This window comes from Lissotriton helveticus, chromosome 7 (genome assembly GCF_964261635.1).
Source record: "Lissotriton helveticus chromosome 7, aLisHel1.1, whole genome shotgun sequence".
NCBI classification, from domain to species: Eukaryota; Metazoa; Chordata; class Amphibia; order Caudata; family Salamandridae; genus Lissotriton; species Lissotriton helveticus.
The window spans coordinates 202,874,480-202,889,588 of record NC_136068.1 but is presented as its reverse complement, the minus strand read 5'-3'; positions in this window follow the sequence as shown (position 1 = coordinate 202,889,588).

Sequence of the window (15,109 nt, the reverse complement as noted above, 5' to 3'; positions counted from 1 at the left end):
ACGAGATGGACGATTGCTATTGCAAAGACCGTGGCTGAACTTCCAACACTGCCAGCACACTGCTGACCGCCAGGGTCGCAGTCATGGAAAAGCAGCTGCCATAGTGCAGTACTGAGGAGCTTCACCACAGTCCATATTATGAGTTGGCTTCCGACGAGCTGACCGTATCGGTGGGGCCACCAGGATTTTGGGTGCATACTCACCCGTCTCCTGTACTATCCATCATAGTTTGACAGAATCCCTTTCTCTAGGCTCCCCCTTCACAGCAGCATCCTCAGCCCGAATAATATGACCCTGTTTGTGGCGATCTACAGATAAGTCATTTTTGTACCATATACCTATTGCCTGGGCTGTCCACATATGAGCCGGATTCTGGCAATGGGTAGGTGGTATTTTTCCACATGTATCATGCATATGTGTACATTCAACACATGTGCAGTCAAAATGTACACACAGGCATCAATAGATGCAAAACCATTGCCCACTGCCACATGATCACCGCAGCCACACAGCGGGCCCAGTGGTCAACTCGCAATATGGAGGTGGTGTTCAGGTGGTCAGACCGCCAAACTCATAATCAGGCCCATAGCCTTGGAAGATAAATTCCCTCAACCCCAATCATGTTAGGCAATGTACTGGTTGAAAAGCAGGGGAGTCAATATACAATTGTTTCTTAAACCTCTGTTTGTCAATATAACATGGTGATTGTGACACTGATTAACAACATATCCCCCATATTAGAGTACAAAGATTGCATAGCCCTAAGTAAGGGAATTTGAATAATCCATCTGTCATGTTTTGACCAAAACTGATTGCTGCCTACACAGTCAAAAGGTCATACGATAATGGATGAAAGCAACAAATAGTTTGCAGTTATGAATAGTCTTCGTGTAGATCATTGACTCATGTAAAATCAGTGAGAGGGCCAGCATATTGTCTCTATGCAGTTCCCCCTGAACACAGTTTGAGTTAGTGGTATTACATTTTTTACGGCAGCCAAATCCTGCAGACCATTTAATAGTAATATTGCATTAACCTTAGCCTCTAAATCCAACTGTGCAATCAGGCTGTAGATTCTGGCCAGCCCTGGGTTGCGTTTTTTTTATAAATCAGGTGGAAAAAAGAACATTGCCATGATGCGGGACTATTTGACTTTCCAATGCACTGGTATAGAGAGTGAGAAGGGTAGTGACCCAAAAATCAGAATTAGATTTCAAAAGTGCAGTGGGAAGGCAATCGGGGTTGAATTACTGGCGTCCTTTACATACTAGCAACTAAGAATCATGATAAATTGCCAGAATTTGCTTGGGTATCCCCGGAGGCATGTTTGAATTATTGTCAGCCACTGAACTTCACTTTTAATTCTCTTAGACTCCCAAACTCTCCCTTATATCCTTTTTTAGGAGATCTGCTGGCACATGTATCAAAGTAGGCTTTTGCGATTCCTTAATTGTGATTACTAAGGAATCGCAATTGAGGAATGGCAAAAGCCTATGCCTGTAGAAATCGCTATAAAAATAGCGATTCCTACACATTCCTTAATTGCGAGTCGCAAATTGCGGGTCGCAGTTAAGGAATGCCGCCTCATTCATTCCTTTGGGCCTCCGGGCCCATAGGAATGAATTGGAGATTGAATGAGCCATTTGTGAGGTACAGTAGGTACTCGCAAATTACTCATGCAATTTCAAGGGTGCAAGGGTGTCAAAATGACGCAACATGAAACTTTGAAAAATGCACAAAAGTGCATTTTTCAAAGTTTTTGCAAATTACCCCCATATTAGAGTACAAAGATTGCATAGCCCTAAGTAAGGGAATTTGAATAATCCATCTGTCATGTTTTGACCAAAACTGATTGCTGCCTACACAGTCAAAGGTCATACGATAATGGATGAAAGCAACAAATAGTTTGCAGTTATGAATAGTCTTCGTGTAGATCATTGACTCATGTAAAATCAGTGAGAGGGCCAGGATATTGTCTCTATGCAGTTCCCCCTGAACACAGTTTGAGTTAGTGGTATTACATTTTTTACGGCAGCCAAATCCTGCAGACCATTTAATAGTAATATTGTATTAACCTTAGCCTCTAAATCCAACTGTGCAATCAGGCTGTAGATTCTGGCCAGCCCTGGGTTGCGTTTTTTTATAAATCAGGTGGAAAAAAGAACATTGCCATGATGCGGGACTATTTGACTTTCCAATGCAATGGTATAGAGAGTGAGAAGGGTAGTGACCCAAAAATCAGAATTAGATTTCAAAAGTGCAGTGGGAAGGCAATCGGGGTTGAATTACTGGCGTCCTTTACATACTAGCAACTAAGAATCATGATAAATTGCCAGAATTTGCTTGGGTATCCCCGGAGGCATGTTTGAATTATTGTCAGCCACTGAACTTCACTTTCAATTCTCTTAGACTCCCAAACTCTCCCTTATATCATTTTTTAGGAGATCTGCTGGCACATGTATCAAAGTAGGCTTTTGCGATTCCTTAATTGTGATTACTAAGGAATCGCAATTGAGGAATGGCAACAGCCTATGCCTGTAGAAATCGCTATAAAAATAGCGATTCCTACACATTCCTTAATTGCGAGTCGCAAATTGCGGGTCGCAGTTAAGGAATGCCGCCTCATTCATTCCTTTGGGCCTCCGGGCCCATAGGAATGAATTGGAGATTGAATGAGCCATTTGTGAGGTACAGTAGGTACTCGCAAATTACTCATGCAATTTCAAGGGTGCAAGGGTGTCAAAATGACGCAACATGAAACTTTGAAAAATGCACAAAAGTGCATTTTTCAAAGTTTTTGCAAATTACCATGAAGTTCAACTTCATGTTAATTTGCACCCCCTATTAGCAAAATCGCAAATTTTTTAACTTTAATGCATTGCATTTAAGGAATCTCAATTTGGGATTCCTTAAATGCAATCGCAATTTAAGTAATCACAAATTAGATTTCTTAAATTGAGATTTTTGCATTTGGGATGATGCATCCCAAATGCAAAAATACCGGTCGCAAAGGGGCGGATTCTGAGAATCTACCCGTTTGCGACCGGTTTTTGCTTTGATGCATGTGGGCCCTGGATACCTGGAAGCAGATGTTCCAGGATGTTGAAATTTCACATTTTGAAAATTAATCACGAAATTGGAACTTTATTAAAAATCCTGCAATTTGTACAAAAGCCTCCACCAATTTTTTAAACACTTTAATAAAACATCCTTTTAGTGACCCTGTGCTGCTGCACTGGGTCAGTTAAAAGCAGGTGAGCAGCTGAGAGGTGTTTTTATTCTCTCTCTTGCTGTGTGTTGCATGTGACAACAATACAAGCGTCCTAAAGGCAGAACTGGCTGCTAATAAGCTCCAAATAAACCCCCATTCACCTACACTTGACCGATTCTAACCCTTCTCAATTTTAAAAGATTCTCATCCCTACCCTATCACCTTTTTGCAACCTTTTCTGCTGGTGCTGTTTACAATTCCCTCTGATACCATCACCCATTGTAACCCTCTGACCTCTCCTCCTCGCCCACCAACCTCAGGCATAAAGAAAGTGAAATACATTCTGTTACAGGGTGTTGTTAATTAGCCCACTCCAACCTCTTCCCATTTTAAAATAAAATGAGAGTATGATGGATGGAGGCATAGAACAGCCCTATCCAGGAGAATGTATTTCTTGCTAAGAAGAGACATGTCAGGAATGCACCAGAAAGAATGCAAGTATTCAATTGAAATCTGCAGTATCTCTAGCATCAGACATCTCTCTTTCATGCTTAGGGTTGATGTGCGGTGCTGGTTTGCTAATGTGCCACAGTATTTTTGTGATAGGCACACAAGTTTTGCTTTTTTGCCTGCAATTTTATTGCGTTGTGGATGCAAAATTTGGCAAACCAGTGCTCAATGTCTAGGGGGGTCAGTGAAAAGCACTTTTAAGCGTTGGTAAGCTTCTTTTTTTTATATATAATTTTATTAATTATAACACAAGAGTGAAAATATACATATCGGGCATCATTCGGAGGAACATATCGCAATGGCGGACGGGCAAATCAATTAGGAAAATACACAACAAGTACAAGCATCTGAAAGACATCAATAGCAGTGGAGGGCAGAGGTGAAACAGTACGTTACTGTTAACCTAAGCAAGCATCGCCGAATCCCGCCCACCCAGAATACAGGATGTGAAGACCAGACACTCGATACCCGAATATGAGGAATAAAATCAGGAGAATACGCCACATTTCTTGTGAAGAAGGGAAAAGGGAAAAAGAAGGTCATAGAACAAAAGAAAGGAAAAATAACAACCCCCCCCTCAACCCGCCACCCAGCACCCCTGCGGATGGCTACGACCTAACCCACTAGCAACGTGCCTGTCGCCCACTAAACTAACCCCAGGGAAGGGAAATGTTGGAGGAGGAAACATCGTAAAAGCAAACACACCCCCAGTCTCCCATACCCCCCGCCAGCAGTGACCACCCCGAGATATAATCAAACCAACATTTGGCAAAATATACAAACCAATCGGGGGAGTATAACAAAGCACCACCCAGCTCCCAGCACATCACATGGGACAATCCCGGCAGGGAGTCAAGTCACACAATCAAGTCCAAGCCCTCAAGTTCAACCCTGACCAGTACGGCATTTCAGGAGAGTCTCTTGCACTCGAACCACCATCACAAAGGAAAAAGCAGAACGTTCATTAAAGTCCACATCAGTGTTGCAGGAGCGACAAGAGGAGAGAAGGTCACGATAACCACATAACGAATGAGGGAATGTGTCCAGAAATAGCAAATCTCCCCAACAGTCACTGTGGAACTTCTTACAGCACAGAAGACTGTCCATATCTATACGGGGCGGCAGCAGGATCAAGCAGGGAACGATAGCGACGATCAGGGGCTCGCTGAGTGTACATTGGGGACGGCAAAGCACAGTGAATCCAGGTTCTTCCCGGGGACCCCGATCTCAGGCGTACATTGCACCGCTGGTACCACAGATGTATCAGGACTAGACGGAGAGTAGTGTACCGGCCCCAAGATACCGTCCACTTGCCCGAACAGTGTCCGGAATACAGCGGCGGATTGCGAATGGAGCGCCCATGACGGCCCGTAGCGATGGCGTACTTTCCGTCCGCCCCCTCTCCTCTCACGAAGAGGCAGAGCTGGATTCGAACCCCGGAGGCCGGCTTCTCCGGGGTAACAGGCCACGCAAATCCGATGACAATAATGGGAGCTCCCCGTCGTGCCAGATCGACACCTTCGTCGGCAGCGAGGGCCCCAGCCCGTCAACCCCAGAAATGGCAGGGTCTCCGGGCGCCAGACCCCCGAACACGGCAACAGGCGCGGTACGCTGTTGTCTCCACGGTATATACCGCTCACAATGTCAGCATCAGACAAGCAGTTAACGATGCACTCCGGGGGACCGGGCTCAGTCCAGGTCCAGCGGCCGTTATTGATCAACTCCAACCCGGATAGGCCAGAAATCGAGGCCCTGGCTTCCACACGATGGTAGGCCGAGAATGGGAACACGGCGGATCTTTGGCATCCGACAAGATAAAAAGCCCGGGATCACACCTTTAGAAGCAGGAATACTTCACGAACCCGGGACACTGGTGCAAATTCAGGATGGAGAACAGGATATATGAGCTGCTGGCGGAGGTCGGCGGAGCCGAGAGCTTATGCGGCCATCTTGGTTCGTTGGTAAGCTTCTTAAGTGTTTTAGGGACCTGTTTAAGTCTCTATCTGCTGTTTCAATTTTCGGTGTACTATGTTTTATTAGGAGAAGCTCTGCACGCAGGAAAGGAGCTGGATATATTGGAGCCTAGTGTAAAATCAACTTTGTAAGATCAGACCATACTATGTTCCAGGTTGCTTGATAAGCCTCTCTCCTAAAAGTGCGTAATGTGTAGCCCTTCACCTTCTGAGGTCAGCCATTTAGAGAAGTTACCTACAGTGGTCTCTGGCCATTTTAGGTGAGTTGGCGTGCTGTGAGCAGTTAAAGTGCTGATAATGGAGGATAGTATATTTTTACCTCTCCTAGCTTTCTCCAGCTAAATATGGGTACTTTCATAGGTGGGTAATGACTCACTGGGGATATTAGGAAAGTTGTAGGCAGATGTACCTGAGGTGGAGGACAGGTAATTGACATCTCACTCATCTGTCACATGGGCTCTGGAGATCCTGTGGAAAAGGGGCTATTTGACTTTTTTGAACATGCTGACACATTACGGACCTGATTCACAAATTGTATTTTGTAGAATCTAAAATATTAATACAGTTATACTATGTACTTACTACAAAATGCAAATCACAAACCTGTGAGTTGAAATCTCCAGCTTTACCTCTCCTTTCTTTTCCATGAGGAAATCCTCACTCATGTAAGTTTCTATTTAGAATTAAATGTGGAAGCTACTAGAGAGAGTGACTAGGTAGTGGTTAGAAAACAGAAAATAAAGTAAGGAGGTGGTTTGGGAGGGCTATGGGGTGGTTTATGAAGAGAAAAGCATATACCTACAAAAGTGTAAGCCCAAGGCTATTCACAAACTGCACTTCAAAGTATCTACAGCCAAAAAGGACCCAAAACAATAGTAAATGTACTCCTGTTCCGACCTCAAGAAAGTCAAGCACCAAATGTGGTCAACCACTGGTATAGTGGCCTAAAATACATCCTCATAGGAAATAGTATTAAAATAAAAAAATGTGTTTCAGCATTCTAAAAGTTAATACAAAGGTAATTTAATTTTCAAAATGATAAATTTAAATATAAATCTGAGAATGTATTGACAATATATTGTAATAACCCCTTTATTTTTAAAAATCACCATTTAAAAAATGTATTAAATATTTAAATTATTTTAAATTAATTTCATACATAAATTTGTGTAATTGTAATACATAATAAATACATATCAACATTATTCTAAAATAAATGTTTACAAATAATTGTAACTTAATTTACAGTATTAGAATTATTTAATAAATATTTAATTCAAGTCTGTTCTTTGACATTTACGACACAGGCTATTGCACTGTCTTGTATTAAAAATTTTTTGCAGTAATTCATGCCCCCAGGCACTCCAATTTTAATTTGATTTTAGGCACTTCTTGGTGGTGCATGGTTGATAGCTTATATGGGAGGTTTTGGGTGAGGTGTTTTGGGGTCTAAGACGAGCATCAGACATGATGCAATGAATGTTGTGGCACATATACAAGTGGTGCTGTAGAGAGAATGAGAATAGATGCGAATGCACATACATAGCATTTTAGCACTGGTCAATATCCTAGTTTTGAAACCATCATAGAGCGAATACCATGTGGACCGGTAGAGCTAGCCACCAAAACGATAATGACTGAAACACTTCAAGAACGGTTAAACAATCAGGATACATACTAAGTAAACACTGCCCTACTTTTTACAGGCCTACATTTCACCTACAACTTGTAGCTTGAAGAAGGCCACATTTTGAGAAGGGCTTCATGAACCAAGCTGTCTAATGTCCCTAAAGGTTCCCAGAGACATGCCCTAGCTGGACGATGCCCTTATTGGGTCATAACTCATACCCTAACCAAAGCAGCAGTCTGCACTTACATCTGCTAGACAAGAGTTTCTTTGAAGAGAGCTACCCTGATAGATCCAGACTAAATCATCCCACCTCATTTTCCCATTCAGTGCTCACCCTACCATGTTAGGAATCAGCATTTTAAGGGTGAGGACACTGTTTGGCCTGCTCCGTCGAAACCCTAATCAGCCACATCTTTGGCTGGGTGGTGCAAACAAGTTAGTTGGTTAAGTCTGTAGGGCCATGCCGCTCATGTATACCCGGGGAGAGAAAAGCATTTTGCTCACCTTGTTGAATTGTATCGTATTTATTTGCATTGTAGCATCTATAAAGGGCTACATTCCCTCCACAAGGCCAAAAAGTACCTTAATTTGCATTGGGTTACTTTTGCCCCTTCATAGTGGGTGGTTGAGTGATAGTTGGATGTAGTTTAGCTTATGTAGGTGGGTGTTGGGAGAGATACATGAGGTTCAAAGTTGTGTTTCAAACCTTATTCAGTTAACCTGTTTTGTATAAGCATCACATTTTGTAGCGAGAGTGAGGCAACGTTCCTTTTCATCATTCTTTAATTATCTCATTTTAAGAGACCACCATATGATATGAAAGAGTAGTGGGGCAGTTACTTCTAATATTGTGGCAAATTTCTTACTTCTTTGGTGTTCAAAAACATCCCAGAAACACTCAAGAATATCTAAAACACTCATACATTTCTCTGTTCGCTAAAATACATTCAATTTGTGCATGCCCATGTTCCACTAGGTGAAAAATTCTCAGTGCTTAATTTTAGCCAGTGGTTGCAGATGGGTTCAGTCGGCACTCACGGTTAGGTAATGGTACTTATTTTAAATCAACAGACTTTGATCCAGAGCAAGAGCGAGAAAAACACAAAAGGCAGAAGGAAGGAGGTAGAGCATGATGAAAAACCAATGACAAAGGGAGAAAGCGGGGATGAATAAAAAACTGTAAAAGTGAGATAAAGGGACAGAGAGTGTCTGCTGATGGATTAAAAAGGCATGAAGTAAAATAAAGACTATGAGCCTTGGTATTCAGCACCCCAACCTTTGATAGTGATGGCCGAGGGCTTCTGAGCCAACTTTGGGTCCTGCACTTTTTTCCCCAATTAATCCCTGACAATTCTGCATCATAAATGCCGTCCTCTACCCTAAACTTTTTTTTGCAGCAGCAATTCCGCAAAGCTCGCTGAATTGATTCCTTTATAAATGCAAGTGACCAGCATACAATTTTATGAATCAGAATGTTTGTATGGCATTTGGAAAGTCCATCTTTTGCACACCTAAATTTAGTTTCGAACAACATTTGGGAATCAAAATTATTAGCTTTTTAATATTCTAATTGGAATTGCTTACCTCCAAAAATGTTTTATACCAGCATTGTAATATGCGTTACTCTAGTTCAAGGAAAATATATTGATATATTGCAGCAAAATGCACTGACACAGCACATGGATGGTATAATGAAATGTGTCAATATCAGGCATAAATCTCAGTTTGAGCCATGTGTGTATCTGGTCTGGCTGACTCTTATGAGCAGATACATCCACAAGAGCCTCTTCAAGGGTCACGGGAAATAGCTATATACATTTATGAGAGACAAGATTCATGAATATTATGCAGATACAAAGAATTGATCGGTGTGTGTGAGTGAAGAGTCACTTTATCTTCAGTTTATCTCTTCCCCAGGGAGCGGTTTGGCACCTCCCCATAGGTACAAGAGAATATATTTTCAGCAGGGATAGAAAATCCAGCCATGCAGAAAGTAATTATTAATTCCCCCAGCTTGCTTTACTGCATTTACTAGTGTGTAAATAGTGTTTCCTCACCATTTTATTGAGTTATTTGTGAGTCAGATTCAAATACTACTATATTCTAGTACAGTCTACTAAGACTCTGGCATTTTGTCGAGCCTAATTTAAACCTGCCTTTCTATCTAAAAAGAAATATCTGCACAGCTCCTGGAGACTTTTTTATTCTGTATTTTTGGTAGATATCGTTAAAGTATGCTTGCCCAGTTTTAACATAAACCATTGCATTATAGTGGGCTCTATTTACATTGATAAACAAACACTCAACGCATGTAAATGAAAGACCAATTTACTAACCTCATCAGGATCAATAAAATTAGTTGAGCAGAACCAAAGCTATAGACACTTACATTCTTAAGGCACAACATGCTTAAAAAAACGTAAAGCACCGTTGGAAAACAACAGCTTTATCCATCAATGTCAAGTTCCCACTGAAGCCATTGATTTTGTTTGCAAAAGGTCCGAGAGGGACAAAGCTGTATTTCATGGCTCCTGTGGGTGCTTCCGCCATCGGACACATTTGCTGCTTTGTCCCTGTGCAAGGTTTTAATTTACTATTAGACACTTTTTTTGGAAGGCTAATTCTCGAGCCGGGCAAGGCTGGAGGGTTTGCCTCTACAAGGCTCGATGAGGTGGGAAACCTTTACTGTCAGGTTCCCCTAAGACTGTGTTCAGGGCTGCACACGTACCACTAATTTGGCCCAGGTCTTCTGCTTTCCGATGTACAGGTTACTGTTTACAGAAGCCCTGATGTCACCACAAACTGGAATATTTGATCATCTAGTGCCCTCAAAAAGCAGCCACCTTCTCAGGAGGAAAGAACATGAAAAGTGTAAAAATAAAAACTTTTTGGATGAAAACTTCTGATGGTGGAATAAAACCAAGGATCTCATTCACAACAATTCGACACAGGGCAGTTTGCTGCACTGCCCTGCATCAAAAGAAAAGGGCTGGAATGGACTGTATCTATGAGATCCCGCACATTCCTGTCCTCTTACACTGTACTGGCACACACATGGCTGTCTAGTCACAAAGCAGGCACCCCTGCACCATGGCGCAAGGGGTGCCTGTTTTGAAATCAGGTTATTTTTGCGCAGGAAGGAGACTTTCCTTCCCAAATACAACCCTCACTTCACCCATGGGGAGGTGCAGGATGTTGACACATTGTCCGATTTACGCTATGATGTAAATCTATGAATGTGTCTAAAACCATGGGCGTTGAGTGGAAACACCCACCACAACGCCCATGGCACACCTCCCCGAGGGAGTGTGAGGTAATGCAGTGACTTTGTGCTGTCTTGCCTTACACCATATTTATGATCTATGAAAAGCCAAGCAGGGCGGCTTTTGGTAGCCTCGTAGATATGGAGCTTCAAGAAAAGTGATGTTCTGGCAGTGCACTGGGCTTGTAAATAAGCCCCTAAGAATGCAAATCCCAATAGTGGATTTCTTTAGAAGCAATGAGTCAACATAAGCAAGTAGTGGGAGTAAGGAAACACGAAAAGGAACACAGCTTTGTTGCGATGCACCCTCCAATAAGTCTGCAGTCTTTATATGGTAAAAGAACCAGACAATAAATTACATAAAATATCACACAACAACAAACAAAATGGTTTTCGAAAAAAAAGAAAGGAATCATGGATGAAACAACAATGACCGAAGAAGAAAAGAAAAGAGATCAGCAACCTGAAGTGGACAAGCTCCAGAACAGTTTCAAAAGTGTGCTACAAACCCTCAGACAGCTGATCGCTATTGAGGAGCTGCAAGAGCAACAAGCAACAGCTATGAGTGCAGGAGCATAAGGAAAGGCAGCCCCAGGTGAGTGACACTCAAAGAATGCAGCTGCTGGCCTAATGTGGCTTTTCCTGAGCCCTGGGAACAGTGGCACCACGCATGGCACTACAGTTCTCAGGTGTGCATGTGGCAAAGATGTTGAAAATACAACAACTAGTTTTCAGCACGTCAAAATGCTCTGAACAGAACAACCCTGTTTTTGTGACCCTACTAGGCAAGCCATCATGGTTTTATGACAAACATTTGAAACAAAAATTCCACAGTACAAAAATATCATTAAAAATTATTAAGAGCAAAAATATCATTTTTATATACTTTGTATGTAAAGGACAAAATATTGACCACAATAATATAGGAGACCAAAGCATCATCACAAAATAGGTAAGCATATCAAATTTTAAATATAAAAGCATATTCATATTAGCAATTTTATATATAAAAGCTTATTAACGTTAAAAAATATATTAAAACATGAAATAATGGCAATTGAAATATATAATACACAAATATTCAATTTCATAACTTAAACATATAACATTCAAAAAATGCCTTACAATAAATGTGGAAAAAACTATACATATCATGTATACACATAAGAGGTTTCTAGTATGTGGGAACATAGTAATAAAAAGAGCAATTGCACCCATCACTTCCAAGTTGTGCTTTGATTTTATCTTTTAGATCTTGGAGTCAATATATTGGCCTGAAGATATTGGCTTCATAAAATTTAAAGCTTTTCTGAACTCATTTATATGATATAGATATAAAGTAGAAACGCAGACATGAACAAACATAAATGGCACTGAAAATTAATTTGTGTATTTCTTTCTGTTACAGTGTTTTCCACAGTAACTGTTTCTAATACATTGTCAAATATTTTATGAGAGAGACATGTTCCCTGAGTAAGGAGTTCTTTTAATACTCCAAAGCATTTGAAGAAATATATATTGATAAATCAAATGTTCCATAAAAATGTGTATGGAAATTTGTGGATACGATGAAATTATTTAATAATGACCATTATATTTGAACACTTTGCAGCAGTGTCTTATTTAATAAATACTTTTGAGCACCTTGAACGCCTGAGGACTTAGGGGCATATTTACTAGAGAAGTGGCAGAGCGTGGCATTAGCCTCCTTGGCTTAATACCATACTCCGCAACTTCTGAAACGCACAGCTGCACCATATTCATGACAATACGGTGCAGCCCTGTGTTTCCCCCTACGCTGGTCCAAATGTATCAGCCTAGCACCAACACAGGCACCCTTGCACTATAGTGCAAGGGTGCCTGAGTTGAGGGCAAGATTGTTTATGTGCAGGAATGTGTCTCTTCCTGCACATAAACAACCTTTAAACGGTGTTAGCAAACATCTATGTGTGCTGCTTAATGCAGCACACATAAAAATGGCAAAACATCATTTTGTTGTATTGATTGTTTATGTGCATCAACTCATATAAGTACTCATGTATCATCATATACACAAAACATCTACAAACACTGAGAGATACAAACATTCGAATCCAGCTAGCTAACCACTCTCTACATGTATGCTCATCTACACATTAAGTATACTCCTAAAGTAAGTCCTAGGCATTTTCCATTGCTTTTTTTCTATAGCTCTTGTTCCCTTATATAGGACATTTGATAATGCTTTAATTAGGCCCAAATTTAAGATAGAATTGTATTGATATGTGTGCATCTGGTAAAACAAATTATATAATGTATGCAGACAAGAAAAGAAACTTACACTGATACAATGAATTGAACTACAAAGGTACTAGTGCCTGCCCCAGACAAATGTGCATTCTATGTATATGGTCTACCTATGTGACGACAGTGCTGGGGCGGGGTAAAGGCGATGAATAACTATATTGGATGTGATATATCGCATGACTCCATTGAAATACCTCTACTTGCAAGTTAGGTATATACCTACTGGTCTTATTTGCATTTATTCTTACCTTCAATGAGATACAAATAGCTCGCTCGATAGACAGAGTTAAGAACAGTAAATGCGTGCTTACATTGTGAGTAGTGGTAGGCGATATAGCAGATGCTATATTATTGCAGGTCAATATTGTTGATCTCGAATAACTGATATACAATGTAAGCAAATATTCCCTGTCTGAAACTCAGAAAACCGCTTCTCCAAAAATAACAGTTAACTCAGTAAGGCTGTTGTTTCTCATTCCCTCATAATGTTAAAAAACACACATTTATTCTGACAGAAACATTTGTAATATATGGTTTATTAAGAAGTCAGAGAATATTAATGTTCATTCTAAACAGAAACATAGAAGCTGGTCTGACAGGATGCTCTGCATCTAAGACAGAGGGGAAGAGAAAGACAAATCTATAAGTTACCAAGAGATTGTAAAAGCACGGGAAATGTTGTGTATTTCATGCTTGATACAGAGACTCCGAGCACACGCCATGCGCTTTGACCTTATGACTCGGAGGTCAATGATGTATTGATTACCAGCCACTGATCATATCTTCCAGTCACTGCTGCTTGCTCGTTAGAGTATTTGCTTACTGCAGCAAAGAGCAGGCAGTGCCTGTCCTGCAAATCTAAGTGCATTTCTTATGTGGGACTTTTTCTGAGAAATGTCTGGCTTGTCTTTAAATATTTTTTTTCTCATTTCAGCTGTTTCCAAGAAAATACACTCCTTTCAAGATAAATTTAGGATAGCTCCAATAATAATAGGAAAAGTGCATCGTTACCACTCACTTTATGTGCTGGGGCTCTTCAGTGACAATTGACACTGTTCGAAAAAAAGGCATGTAATGACCTTTTGACCAGGTAGGGAGCAATGCTAAAAACATCCTTGAGGTGTACGCATCCAGCAGGCATTTTCTCAGTAGCACTCATTAGGACAAAGGGGTAGGCACGGGAGGGTTCCAAAGGAGGAATTGATTTTTTAAAAGCACTCGTAAAGACTTGACTTGACTTGCCCTTGAAAACCATTCATACCTCAGCTTTCTCAGGAAAAATATATGTTTCTCTCAAACACTTACCAGCCGCTGCCCGTGCAGGTAAGAGCGGTGGAGCCGAGTGGAGGAGATTTCGATGGATGATGACGAGGACAAATTATTTATTTATTTAATTTTCCCTCATCATCATCCATCAAAATTCCCCGACCCCGACCCCCATCCTCCCCCCAACCCCCCCCCCCCCCCTCCGCTCTTATCTGCCCCGGCCGTGGCTGCACTTATATCAATCACAAAGTGAGTCCCAAGTACGAGTTCACTGACCAGTATAGATAAATGTGTCAAAGTAACACATTAAGCTTACAAATATATTCCAACAGAATGTTGGGCAGTTAACAAACATGAGCAAAACCATTTTTTAATAAATGCCAAACACCCATGGGAATATCTATGGAGGTATGAGTGGGGTGTTGCACTGCTAGGTAATGTTTTCCTGGGTTGCAAGTTGGGTCTGGGGCCTCCTAGAAGTCTGTGTGTAGTGCCTGGGCTTAGTTTCCGTTTGTTAAACATGTCAGCCATAAGATATTCTTCCTCTGAAACTTTTGCCAGCTTGCCTCCAATTTTTCTGAATTTTTATGTTCTGTTGGCCTTAGTTGCTAACCAGTGCTAAAGTGCTTGTATTAACTCTCCTAAACGTGATTTGATTGACATATAGCTAATTGGTATATTTAGTTTACGTGTAAATTCCTTGCAGAGTGGTATACCACATACCAAGAGCATGTAAATTAAATGCTACCAGTGGGCCTGTACCACTTATTGTGCAACCCACTTATGTAGCACCTTAAAAGCTGCCCCAGGCCTGCCATTGCAGCCTGAATGCAGTGTCACACTGCCATATTGACTTGACATTTAAAACCCCTTGCCAAACTTAAACTCTCCTTTTATTACATACATCGCGGCTAAGGTGCGCCCTAGGTAGCCCATTGGGGAGGGTGCTTACTTAATAGGTAGCGTATAAC